The sequence below is a fragment of the Sycon ciliatum genome, chromosome 3 (genome assembly GCF_964019385.1).
Source record: "Sycon ciliatum chromosome 3, ocSycCili1.1, whole genome shotgun sequence".
NCBI lineage: Eukaryota > Metazoa > Porifera > Calcarea > Leucosolenida > Sycettidae > Sycon > Sycon ciliatum.
In genome coordinates, this window is record NC_088645.1 from 44,011,136 (window position 1) to 44,022,956 (window position 11,821).

The 11,821-nt window shown below is 44.3% G+C and overlaps 1 long non-coding RNA gene across 1 annotated transcript; it reads right to left on the reverse strand.

Moving 5' to 3' along the window:
• Nucleotides 1-457: 457 nt before the first annotated feature.
• Nucleotides 458-4,614, reverse strand: LOC135812788 (uncharacterized). Its single transcript, XR_010552973.1, has 3 exons — nt 4,513-4,614; nt 3,061-3,096; nt 458-910 (listed from the first exon to the last, which is right to left on the reverse strand). It is a non-coding gene; the product is annotated as an uncharacterized LOC135812788 (long non-coding RNA).
• Between the last annotated feature and the right edge of the window lie 7,207 nt (nt 4,615-11,821).

The following is an 11,821-nucleotide window of genomic DNA, read 5'->3' on the forward strand; positions in this document are numbered from 1 at the left end:
TTATTAACTAGTCTCGCCATCGTCCTGTAACAGTCGGCATTCTTTGTTGTCGTGGGACTTGTGCACATTTAGGCTGCGCTCACCTTCCCCTCTTCGGTCCTACGTAGCCATGAACCTTCCAAGTTGGAAGGCTGTTGGTTTGCGCATTGGAGGTTTGTTAGAGCTAGGTGTCAGGTCGCTGAATTTCTCATTAGCCTGTCAGTTATGTGCCCTATTGTCGCATTTTCTGACTGTTCATCATCTTGCAACAGCCGTGGATAGTTGCTGAATAATTCGTTCTCATGTGGTTCTTCTCTTAAAAATATAGATAATAGTAAACTAACAGGCTTAGAACTCTGGATGGACAACTGTGAACACAAAGCAACATTAGTTCAAAAATGTTTACCTTGGCACTCTAAGTTGGAGTCAAAAGCCACGCACGGCGAGTTTGCCAGTGTAGTGTCTGGTAGGAAGTGACCGTTTGCACACACAGAGCATTGCCTTCCTCCATACCCAGGTTTGCATTTGCACTGTCCAGTAGCAACATTACAGTGGTTGTCATTAGCACCTTTAGAGCTACATTCACAAGGTATGCAGTCCTTTCCTGATTGGTAGTGGCCCAGACTACAAGACTGACATCTGTGACCGGAATATTTTTCCAAGCAATTACAAATACCACTACTCATGTCACATGTATTATTGGCTTGAGTAGTGTTAGCCACACAGGAACATGGGGTGCAGGAGTCTAGATGAGTAGACGCTGTGTAACTGCCATCAGAGCACACGTCACATTGTTTACCATCCACGTAGTTTTTGCAAAAACACACTCCAGTGTCAGAATCACAGCTCTCTGTTCCGTGTGCGTCGCAAGAACACCTTACACAGCTGATTCCATCACTTCCACGTCTGTAGAGATTCGGACAGGGCACTACTGTACAATTCCAAGCAAAGGTAAGAAAACAAAAGAAAAGCAGGCATGCAGAGTGGATGTCGCCAAGCACCATACCCACCAGCTTGAGCTGAATGTGTCGCCACAAGCTCCTGATATCCTTATGTGCTCTTTCCCATACTGTATCGTGCCAGTGTCGGATAAATTGCCACAGGCAGATCCGGACAAGCAGCCAGCCTGGAATCACCTCATACCATCACCGGCAAACTGAGGTTGCATTTTTTCGGTCATTCCCGAATGGGCATGGAATGACGTCGGTGCCCATCGCGGAATCGGAATGAGCGTAGCAAACAAACGCGCTGGCATGGATTCGAGAATCTGGCAAAAGCTTTGCGCCACTCTGGAAACGTACTACATGTACCTGTTGTTTGCACAAAATAATTGCAGCCTTGCAAAGGCTACAACAATCTACATGCCAGTCCTGGTAGTTGCTATGCTTCCGTAATTTCTGCATGTCCCTACGACAGTCATGATGAAGGAGCGGCCAAACACGGCGCAGGTCAACGAGCGATCGCAACTAGGGTGCCTACAGGCGGCATTTGGCCGCTACTTCATCATGTTATACGACCTCGTGTCAGTCACAGAAACGTCTCGAGCTCTCGTGTTTATTTGACAGAGACGAGGCACTGTTGTAAGAAGACGTGAAGTGGCAGGCTTGGTGCCTCTTTGGATCACTTTGTTCTGGCTCGCCTCCCTGTGATTCTAGAGGCCCTGCTCGACGAAGATGAAGAGCTGAGGTAAGAGGGCATATTTCCAGTTCATCAGCGATCCCGGGCGAACATTTTTCAGGCAGCGAAGGGTGAAAATACCACGAACTAGTTACTATGCCATCCCCGAGATTACAGCACCTGCCTATACCCTGGGCGATGTCCGCCAACATTTCTGTATATTGATAATCTCGTTTGAAGTTTTGATGGGGAGGTATGCAGCAACGACGAACTTCACGAAGCCCCTCCGCACATTTTCATTCCGCTCGGAATGAGACCTCATTCCAATTTTTCTTAGGAATCGCCAGAATCGATTCTGCCCCCTTCATTCCACGACCGGAATCGGAATTGCACCGAACAAACGCTGTCCAGTGCATCAAACAAACGCTCCGGAATCAAAACAAGGCGGAATGACTTTGGAATGGTGTCGGAATGGCACCGAACAAACACAACATGAGAGTGACTGGTGCTCTGCTCATACCATCACCGACAACCTGAGAGTGACTGGTGCTCTGCTCATGTTTGGTGCTAGCCACCTATATGTATCACACTGACCAGCCATCAGTGGGTCCAAATATGTCAGTGATCCTCATCATATGCCGCGATATCTAGTCTACTGCCAGCTACACTGCTAATGGATGATTCATACGTGGCTCCTTCGATTAATAGTAATGCATCTATGCTATCCACACCAGTCCAAATCAGCAACAACAAAAATGTTTTAGGACCAAACGTTTTCGTTCGCTTGAAAATAATCGCAGACGTTTGCAATTTGTTCAATAGTAATTATTATTTTGAAAACATTCTAGCAATCGTCGCCCTATAGTGCGCTCTTTCTGATTGATAATGCTCCAAAATATAGTCTGGACAAAACAGTCCGGATTTACCTTGAATTGCTCAAGAAAGGGTGATGCGATTCATATCTCACATGCGTGTATCTCAAGGAGTACAAGTGACGGCTATGACAAATTCATTCATATTACGTGTTGGATAGGGATCTCAATCAGGGAATGTTGTTCAAACGGTTGGTAGAATGCCCATATTGGTTTGCAAGATGTAATAATTTCAAAGCAAAGCAAGCTTTCTTTTCTGCACACGTCACATAAAGTATTCATCAACTGTTTGGACCTAATGGTCCAATCTGGGGGTAGGCATGATGAACTGGAGCATGATAGACCAGGGGTATGATGGGCAAGAAGGAGAAGAGGGGGGGGGACATTTGTGGGCCAATTTAGTGACTTTAAGTGACACAACAAAGAGATCATGTTTTAAGCGTTTCAGTGGGGGTACCCGAATGTGTAAGTGGCTGCAATGGAGTTTATGAGTGTGTAGAAATGTCCATAATTTGCCAACTACATGTAGAAGACTACAATGCTAAACCAGGGTGGATAAGGTACGCAAAAACGGAGAAGGAGAAACACATACCTTTGTTAGCTTGCGATTGATCTTGGGACATGGAGCCTAGGATTCAAAGAGAAGAGAAGGATAGTAAGAAGAGACCGTCTGTGAACATCTAGACAGTGGCGTTGTCGAGAGAATTTGAAACATTAAAGCTGTGAGTCTGATTATTAATTTTCGAAAAGGAGTACGAAAAATACGAGCACTTCAGTCATCACACTCAGGAACTACTACAATGTAATCACAGAGGCAAACACATTATGCTAGCACGAAAGGACAGAACTGTCACGAAGAGCGGAATATATTATAGCGCCCATATCTACTTCAAATCGATAATTTAAAGGTTTTCGAGGGGACAACAACCCAATGGTGCATGTGTTAAATGTTCAAATCGCCCTGCCTACACCTACTGCCCTGCCTACACCTACTGCCCTGCCTACACCTACTGCCCTGCCTACACCTACTGCATTGCTGAAATACAAAATGAATTAGTAGAAATTGAAGGCGAAGGGTGAATGTCCGCTCGTGGTCTCCCCAGCTCCCACGTCCGCCCACACTCAGGACTCTTGAAGGCGACTTTAGGCTTATTTGTACTGTAGTATTGAAAACAACAAATCTTCAGACATGATAATGTGGACGGAATCAACACTGGCCAGACGCATCTTTTACATTAAAACCTGGTTTAAGCGACCACCACACGGTGCAAGCAAAAGTGGTCGTTAAAGCCAGGTGGTCTTTAGAACCAGGTCCCACAATGTCTGTGTAGAACTGTCGGTGGATAGAAAAAACGATTAAGAGCACGTGGTCGCTAAACACAGAGATCACTTACACCCGGTTTTACTGTACTTCGGGTGTGATTCACCTTTGGTTATATCAAGAGTTCATAACCCCCAAGAGTGTGCAACTACCTGCACAACCTCTATGCAGTGATGTGAAGTTCTGCCGTTGCAGGCCCCGTAGCTGGAGTTGCACACTCTTGGCGGTAATGAACTCTTGGTTATATAAATAACGGCTTGCTCCTCGCCATCAGTAGCACCATTGAAGTATGAAGCAACTACTACTACTGAGATAGACACTACAGTAGAGTGCTGCAGTGTCTAGTTATAACATAAGTCACATTCTCAGTTTCATGTCTAGTTATAACATAAGTCACATTCTCAGTTTCATTCAGTTGCCAATCTTCAGTTGCCTGTCGTATCGTCGCATCGTGTTTAAAGTGCACTTGCCTCTTTCAAGCATATACTGTGCAATAATCTTCACACCACAGTCTGGAACTACTGGAAGAATTGATTGGATGATTACGTACTGCCCTGTATAACTAAACAAGCAATTCGGAGACAGCAGTTTTAATTTAAGAATAAAGTTCACAAATTATAACCATTTATAACTGTTGCTTTTCACCGCATAAAAACTCGGATGTTTGGGGACCAGACCATCGCTCTACTTCAACACAATGAGATATGGTCATAGACTACTTACTGCTACAGCGTTCGATTGTCTGCGTTCCCATGCACACAGGCTGCGGGTGGATGTATTCATAGCCCTGATCACATGTCACTATACCGCTCTCGGATATGCTGCTGATATGATCATTAGATTGACGAGCACAAGCTAGAAAGCGGAAGAACAACGCCAACACAGACCATAAAAATGAGGGAGAAGGAAAGTAATTCGCACCAAATAAACTGGTGGGAAAAACCGTGCCGATTGTTTTTTAGGCAGTGATGGAGAAAGTAAAAGGAGAAAGAAAGAAAAAGGAAGCGACCGCCACTGTTGGCCAATGCCTGGGCTTGAGCGGAAATAGTGGAGGCTAAAAAGCTCTTTAAGAAGAAGACGGAGAAGAAGAAGAATGCCGTCAGTATCCCAGTATGAAAACCTTCTACTGTTTGGGATGTGTTCGTCAAGTCAGGACGTTAAGCAATCGCACCGGTTGCTAAGATTCTATGCATGGCAAGGCATCAGCTGGGCCCCAATGAAGAACTTTCTATAAAGAAACTCAAGCTGCCTGCCGACGGAAACAATGACTCTTGTAAGAACTAATTTCTGCTACATTGTATTGTATTGTATTACATGGCAAGCCAAACGGGCAATCATGCCCAATGTTATGATGATTATGGAAAGGGAGAAAGGATTATGAACTATGTTAGTTATCCTGGATTATGGGCAGTGAAGAAACAGTGAGTCTAGAAATCTCTCCTTAGATCATTTTAACATTGGTAATGATATTAGACTTTCAATGGACGTGAGAGTTAAGATGTGCTAGGGCAGGCAAACTAGAGGGGAATGCAAGGCTGTGAGATTCCGAAGTACATCTATTCTGTGTTTGCTTTATGTAATGCATTGCAAATCCAAGGACATTCATCCCCAAACGGATAAAATCTAAGATAACCATAGCAGGTACAGAACAAGTACTCGCAAAAGCCAGGTCTAACATTAAAGGGGAAGTATACCCTAAAATCAAATTTTCACCAGTTGTAGTCTTCGGGGTGCTGAGTCGAATGGTCTTGGTCCGAGGAAGCTGAGACGCTCCCTTCCTACTTGAATCCCAATCGAACTCGCGCACTTCCACCGAAACTGGGTGACTGCGCCCTACTAGATGGGGATTTGTATGCAAAATGTCACTAAAAGCGCCATTTCGTTCTTATAAAAGCACGGATGACCGCGATTGGCCCATATGTTGTAGTCTTTTGGACGCTGAGTCGACTGGTTTTGGTCCGAAAAGGCTGCAATGCAGCGTTCCTCCTTTATTCCCAATCGAACATGGTTGAACAAGCGGTCACGTGCTCCTGCGTACACCAGTCACCTGGTCACCGTGCCTGCAGGGTACAACTTACTAGCCTGTTTGACCTTTTTTGGGTGCAGTCCTGTCACTCGAGTTGAACTCGAGTTGAACCTTGGTGTGAAAGTACATGTAAGTTGTCGCCTGCTGGCGCGGTGACCAGGTGATTTGGGCACCCAGGAGCACGTGACCACTTGTTCAACCACGTTCGATTGGGAATAAAGGAGGAACGCTGGATCGCAGCCTTTTCGGACCAAAACCAGTCGACTCAGCGTCCAAAAGACTACAACATATGGGCCAATCGCGGTCATCCGTGCTTTTATAAGAACGAAATGGCGCTTTTAGTGACATTTTGCATACAAATCCCCATCTAGTAGGGCGCAGTCACTCAGTTTCGGTGGAAGTGCGCGAGTTCGATTGGGATTCAAGTAGGAAGGGAGCGTCGCAGCTTCCTCGGACCAAGACCATTCGACTCAACACCCAGAAGACTACAACTGGTGAAAATTTGATTTTAGGGTATACTTCCCCTTTAACTTTGAATTATCCATTCCTTTGTATGGACATTATATAGGCAGAAATCAGTGCACAGAAATTGCTTGAAACAAGCAGCATGTGCAAAAAACTCCATGGTCGTATCATCATTAACACATGCCATACTTACTAAGTTCACACATCACGCCTAGAAGACCAACTTGAGGCGCGTTAGGATTTGTTCCGAGAACCCAAGCATTTACATTCTGGACGCATTTAGCTGTTTTTGCGGTGATGACCCTGGCGTTTTGCCTTTTGCAGATGAGCTGAGCTGTTAAATATTTGAATTTTACTCCCGTTGTAGTTTCTCTGATGATCACACCAGAGCAGTACCTGTGTCCGGTAAGCAGATTTTCACCTGCAAACAAACCGCACAGGTATTCAAATATTCAAAAGTTGAGGGAATGGAAAAGGGAAAGGTCTGACCACAAATGACTGTCAACATCAGGAAACGAACCAGTGAACCAGGCATCAGCTAGTATTCAGGCTCCAGAACAATTTACTGGAGCCTCAGTGAACCTTGTGCATATATTGCAGGGCTTGATCACTGCAATGAACAATTGCGTGCTCAAACTTACTAATACACTCTGGCACCGATGTCAATGCCCCATTAGCTTTGCAATACTGTGTGGAATTTCCCAGCATCCAATAATTGCTGTTACAAGTGTATTGCACGGACTGTTGATAGATAACAGATGACTTGTCTTTGTGACCATTGGCAATTGCGGGTGTCCTGCAGGTGATGACTGGTACACAGAATCAGGGATAAGAAGGGAATACACATAGTACGGATTAGAGAGTTGTACTTTGCTGAGCACAGTGAAACATCATACTTAACAATGTTCCTATAACAACAACACAATACACAATACAGGAACAGGTGGATTATGACATGTTTTTTTTGCCATTTTATGTTAACAGTTTTTTTGACATGGTGGATTAGGAACTACAGTCGACCCCACTTCTAGCAAACTATGTCAAAGAGAATGTCGGGATAATAGTGAACCATCATCCATATCCCTGTCGAACTCATTCAAAATTGATCCTGTTAAGCGAGCAGTTGTCACTCCTCATCAGTCGAGCTTGAGTGGACTGAGGAAGATTGTGCCCGAAAAGCACCACTTATATGCTGCTTTCGAGGTCAAACCATCACCAGGGATACAAACTTACAGAGACGCTTTGTTTGATGCTTTGTTTCCAGAGAGACACGTACCTTGTGAAGCTCCAGGTAGCAGTGTGAGTCTGAGTCATTAATGGATTTGTGCTAAACCAACGTTGGGAGCCAGTAGCTATTCACAACTCTCTCTCACCTCCAATAACTAGTCCCCGTGAGGGACAACAATAGGAACTTAGAAGTTGAGACTTCATCAATATTAGTTATGCAGTTGTTTGTTCCAACTAGGAACACACGCTTCTTGCCAACAATTAACACTTGACTAACTCACCACTGCCATCCGGAGCACACGAGGAGCATGTCGCACCTTCCACTTGGCAAACCTGCAGGAAAGCGCCACTCCCTGCTCAATACACAGTGTTTCGGGGAATCCACCCCTCATCAGTTGCGCTTGAGTAGGCTGAGGAAGATTGTGACTGAAAAGCACCTCTCTGCATCTCTGTAAGTTTGTACCACTGGTGATGGTTTGGCCTGGAGAGCCATAATTATATAAGTGGTGCTTTTCAGGCAAAATGCCAAGCAGTTTTTAATCATGGCGTTTAAACTGAGTGCACCACCCGGACCACATAACCATCCACTAGTCGTTGAAATACCGACAAAGGTTTGAACTGAGTGTACAACCCGAACCATTTAATCATCCACAAGCCGTTGAAAAATACCGACAAAGGGCGATAAACCTGTCACTTACTATTACATGTGGGTACTTGCAAAACACCATTATGGTTGCATGTGGCTGATGCGGATCCGTCCAGTCGGTAGCCGGTGTCACATGTAAAGGTAACATTATGAAGATACGGGATGATGGTCTTGTCACTTGTTCCATGGACAAGTGTTGGAACAGTGCAATTGATAACTGCGAGAAAACAGGATGAATGAAAAGGAGGTGAGAGTATACAATTAGATGGTCCTCTTTTCTTCTTATAAATTAATCCTTGGCTCTTCACCCGAGTCTTATTGTTATTCTGAGTTATTGACCTAATGATGTCAACTTGGCCAAGGATGGCCTCCTTTTGCAAGATGGATACGCTGGCTCTGGCATCTAGTTCCCTCACAAAGTCAGCAATCAAGGGGGTTAATCCACCTAATGTCCCCCTCCCCCCCCCCCCCTCCCTCCCACCCCGCAATCACTGCCATCTGTCGTCTTGATATTTCTGTATCTTTTCCACGGATTTTTGGCAGATGTTCCTATCCAGAGGAACACTTACGTCCACAGGCAATGTTTTATCTTTTTTGGATAACTATGGTCGGGTCTCTTTGTTCCAATGGACGCTGCTGTTGGTAAAGGCACGTATTATTATTATTACGAAGTAGTGGTAGTCTTTTTCCCTCCCCCAGGGGGCCAACCACGGTCAGTTTCTGGAAACTACCAGAGGTGAAAGAAAGTGATTAAATTTGGAAAGGATTGGGAGAACTTCAAATTCAAAGGATCAGTGAAAAAGACCCAAGTGCCATCAGTATGTGTGGCACGTGTTGTGAGCTGCCTTTGGAGTGAACATCTTGTCAGCGCCTTCTAGGTTCAGCCTGGTCCCATAGCTCAGTGGTTAGAGCATTGCTCATGACAAGCAGGGTCCCAGGTTCGAGTCCTGGTGGGTCTGGCGTTTTTTTCTCTTTTCAGGCAGTTCACTTCCCCGACTGATCCTTTGAATTATTATTATTCAACGCAATAAATAGAGTAAGCTGCGCACTCAGTACAAACACCATGAGCAAAACTTGTTTTCATGTAAATAACTAAGCTTAGTCTTTACATGAAAACAAGTTTTGCTAATGGTGTTTGTACTGAGTGCGCAGCTTACTCTATTTATTGAGTTGATTACATTTTTATCTCCACGTAAGCTTTTTAATTATTATTATTATTATTTCAGAACTAAATATTGGGACAGAGCTTTCGGCGCGTGGTTGTGATGAGTTGGGAATGCAATGAATTATTATTATTATTATTATTATTGACTGGTTTTGAGGGAAAGAGACAAACGGGAAAAGTCTGAAGAAAAAATTGACTGTCACCACCAGGACTCGAACCAGGGACCCTCTCTTATTATTATTATTATTATTCTCGCGGTGGACAATAAGAGATAAGTTTATGAGAAGGTGAGATGCTGTGAGTGTGGCTGCAGGTTATGCAGTTGGGAGGAACTTTAAGTCACTTCGAATTTTACAATTAAGGGAGAGGGTGAACGCTGCAGGAGCAGATTGACTAATTAGCAGTAAGTAGATTTCTTGTTTCGAAGAAGGTCGGAAGGGAACCCACTAATGATTGGAACCAGGAAATTGGTTCTGGATTATAATATGAGCCACAACCAGGTAACACATGTCTTAGAGTGAAATTTTTCAAATTTTGTGTTCCTTACTTGACCCCTTAAAGGTGGTACAGGGCAGAAAAGTAGTCTATAAGTGCCCCAAACACAGCTCTCAAAATAATTATACTTGGAAATGAAAAATGACAGGTTTCGCACAGTCTTACACAAAGATACAAACTTAGTGGCTTTTGTGGCGGAGAACAATACAACGGAACTAAAGATGTTGACACAGACTTGAGCATGTCAACGACATCATTCTGTTCCAAAGCATAGACCAAGTTTTTCCTGGAAAGCACCACGGTGCTCTGGGTGGCGTTGCACTTGCATACTCTTTCGATTCTGGAAGTGACACGTTTGATCGTTGCCTGCGCTTCCGAGACTGCGTCAGAAGACTCATGAGAGCTGAACGACAAGTAACGTCGTAAGGCAGTTCGCCGCCTAATGCACTCGCCCACAACGTGTGTCTCTTCGCTACTGGAGACGGGCGGGGACGATTCAGCTTTGCTGTCGACATCAACATCACTGAGATGCCAACAAATTGTCAACGTCGCTCTGCAGACCCGACGCCACGGACTCGCTGACACCTTACCTAACCTGAGCCATGTAAAGCGATTGTCTGGCCCTGGAAGCTGCTCTAGTGTCACTAGATACGGACATTGTCAGTCTTTGCTCGCCAGCTACTTGAACTAGACGCCAAAGAAGTATTTGAACAAAATCTGAGAAGATGATCGCCACATCAGTTCTTTTCATTTCATCATTTCTCAACTTTTTTTACGAAACCCCAAAGACATGTTTTAGCTGATCGCGGCCTATATTATTATAAAATACACATACTCGTCGAACAAGTAACATGGTTGCTTGATGTCGGCGTGCGGGCTTCATGTTATGCATAGCTCTCTATATTCTCCTCGCAAATTATTTGTACAAGTACAAATCGAAATTTTATTAGAAATCCAGATTTACTTCTATGGGGAGACATCTGCACTTACTTGTACAAATCATCAGTTACTTATGAAAAGGAAAATCCATACTTACTTCTACAAGCAGGTACTGGAGACACTACTTTCATTGAATTACACACTGCGTTGGGAATGCCAAACATTCTATATCCGGTATGACAAGTGTAGGTCACAGCTTCCTTGTACACTATGTGTTGATTGTTAGCTGTAGCATGTGCAATTACTGGTACAGTGCAGTTCAGAACTGGTGAGTGAACAACAACACAGAGTAACACAAACTGTCAAAGCAAACTCCATTGACTTTGCACTCTATGTAAGTTAAGGTTGCTGGATAGGAAATTTTAAAACGTTTTGGTGGGAAAGATCACATTTTACTTGTTTTTACAAGTATCTTGTGATTGGTAGAGCGGATCATTCACCCTTTACTTACACTGCACACTGCACACAATCAACTTTTTCGTATGTCGGCTCTCCCGGCAGGGCTGAATTGAGAAATTTCTTCAGCTGTCGGCTCGAACAAGTCTAAACTGGATCCAAGCTCGAATTTTGGAGGCACTGCACTCACAAGGTATTTTTTCGTGCAGTTGCAAGTTTTAACTTCCGCAAGTGGGCACTTAGTCAAAAATAAAATAAAAATAAATAAATAAAAGTAACTCGGGTATTGAGCCAATAATAAAAGTAATAAGGCCACACTGAAGAAGGTCTGTGGTTCGACTCACCCGACCGACCGTACATTTTTCAGCCCGACCGTAACTTTTTTTCGGCGGGCTGTCGTGTGACTGACGTAGACCCGGGTGCTCGAATGAGACACAGGGTACCAAAACAGAAATACCCTGAAATTGTACCTAAACTTGTTCCGATTTCGTTTAGTTTTCACAAATACCATCAACATACGGCCCGCTAACGGTATGCCAAATTTCAGCGCTGCCCGGTAAACGCTTTTTTAAATACTCGCGACCCACTTTTTGCTGGGTCCTTGATTCGAGGATACAGTGGTCCCTCTATAATCCGGCACCATTTGTGCCACGGAAATCTGCTGGATTAGGGA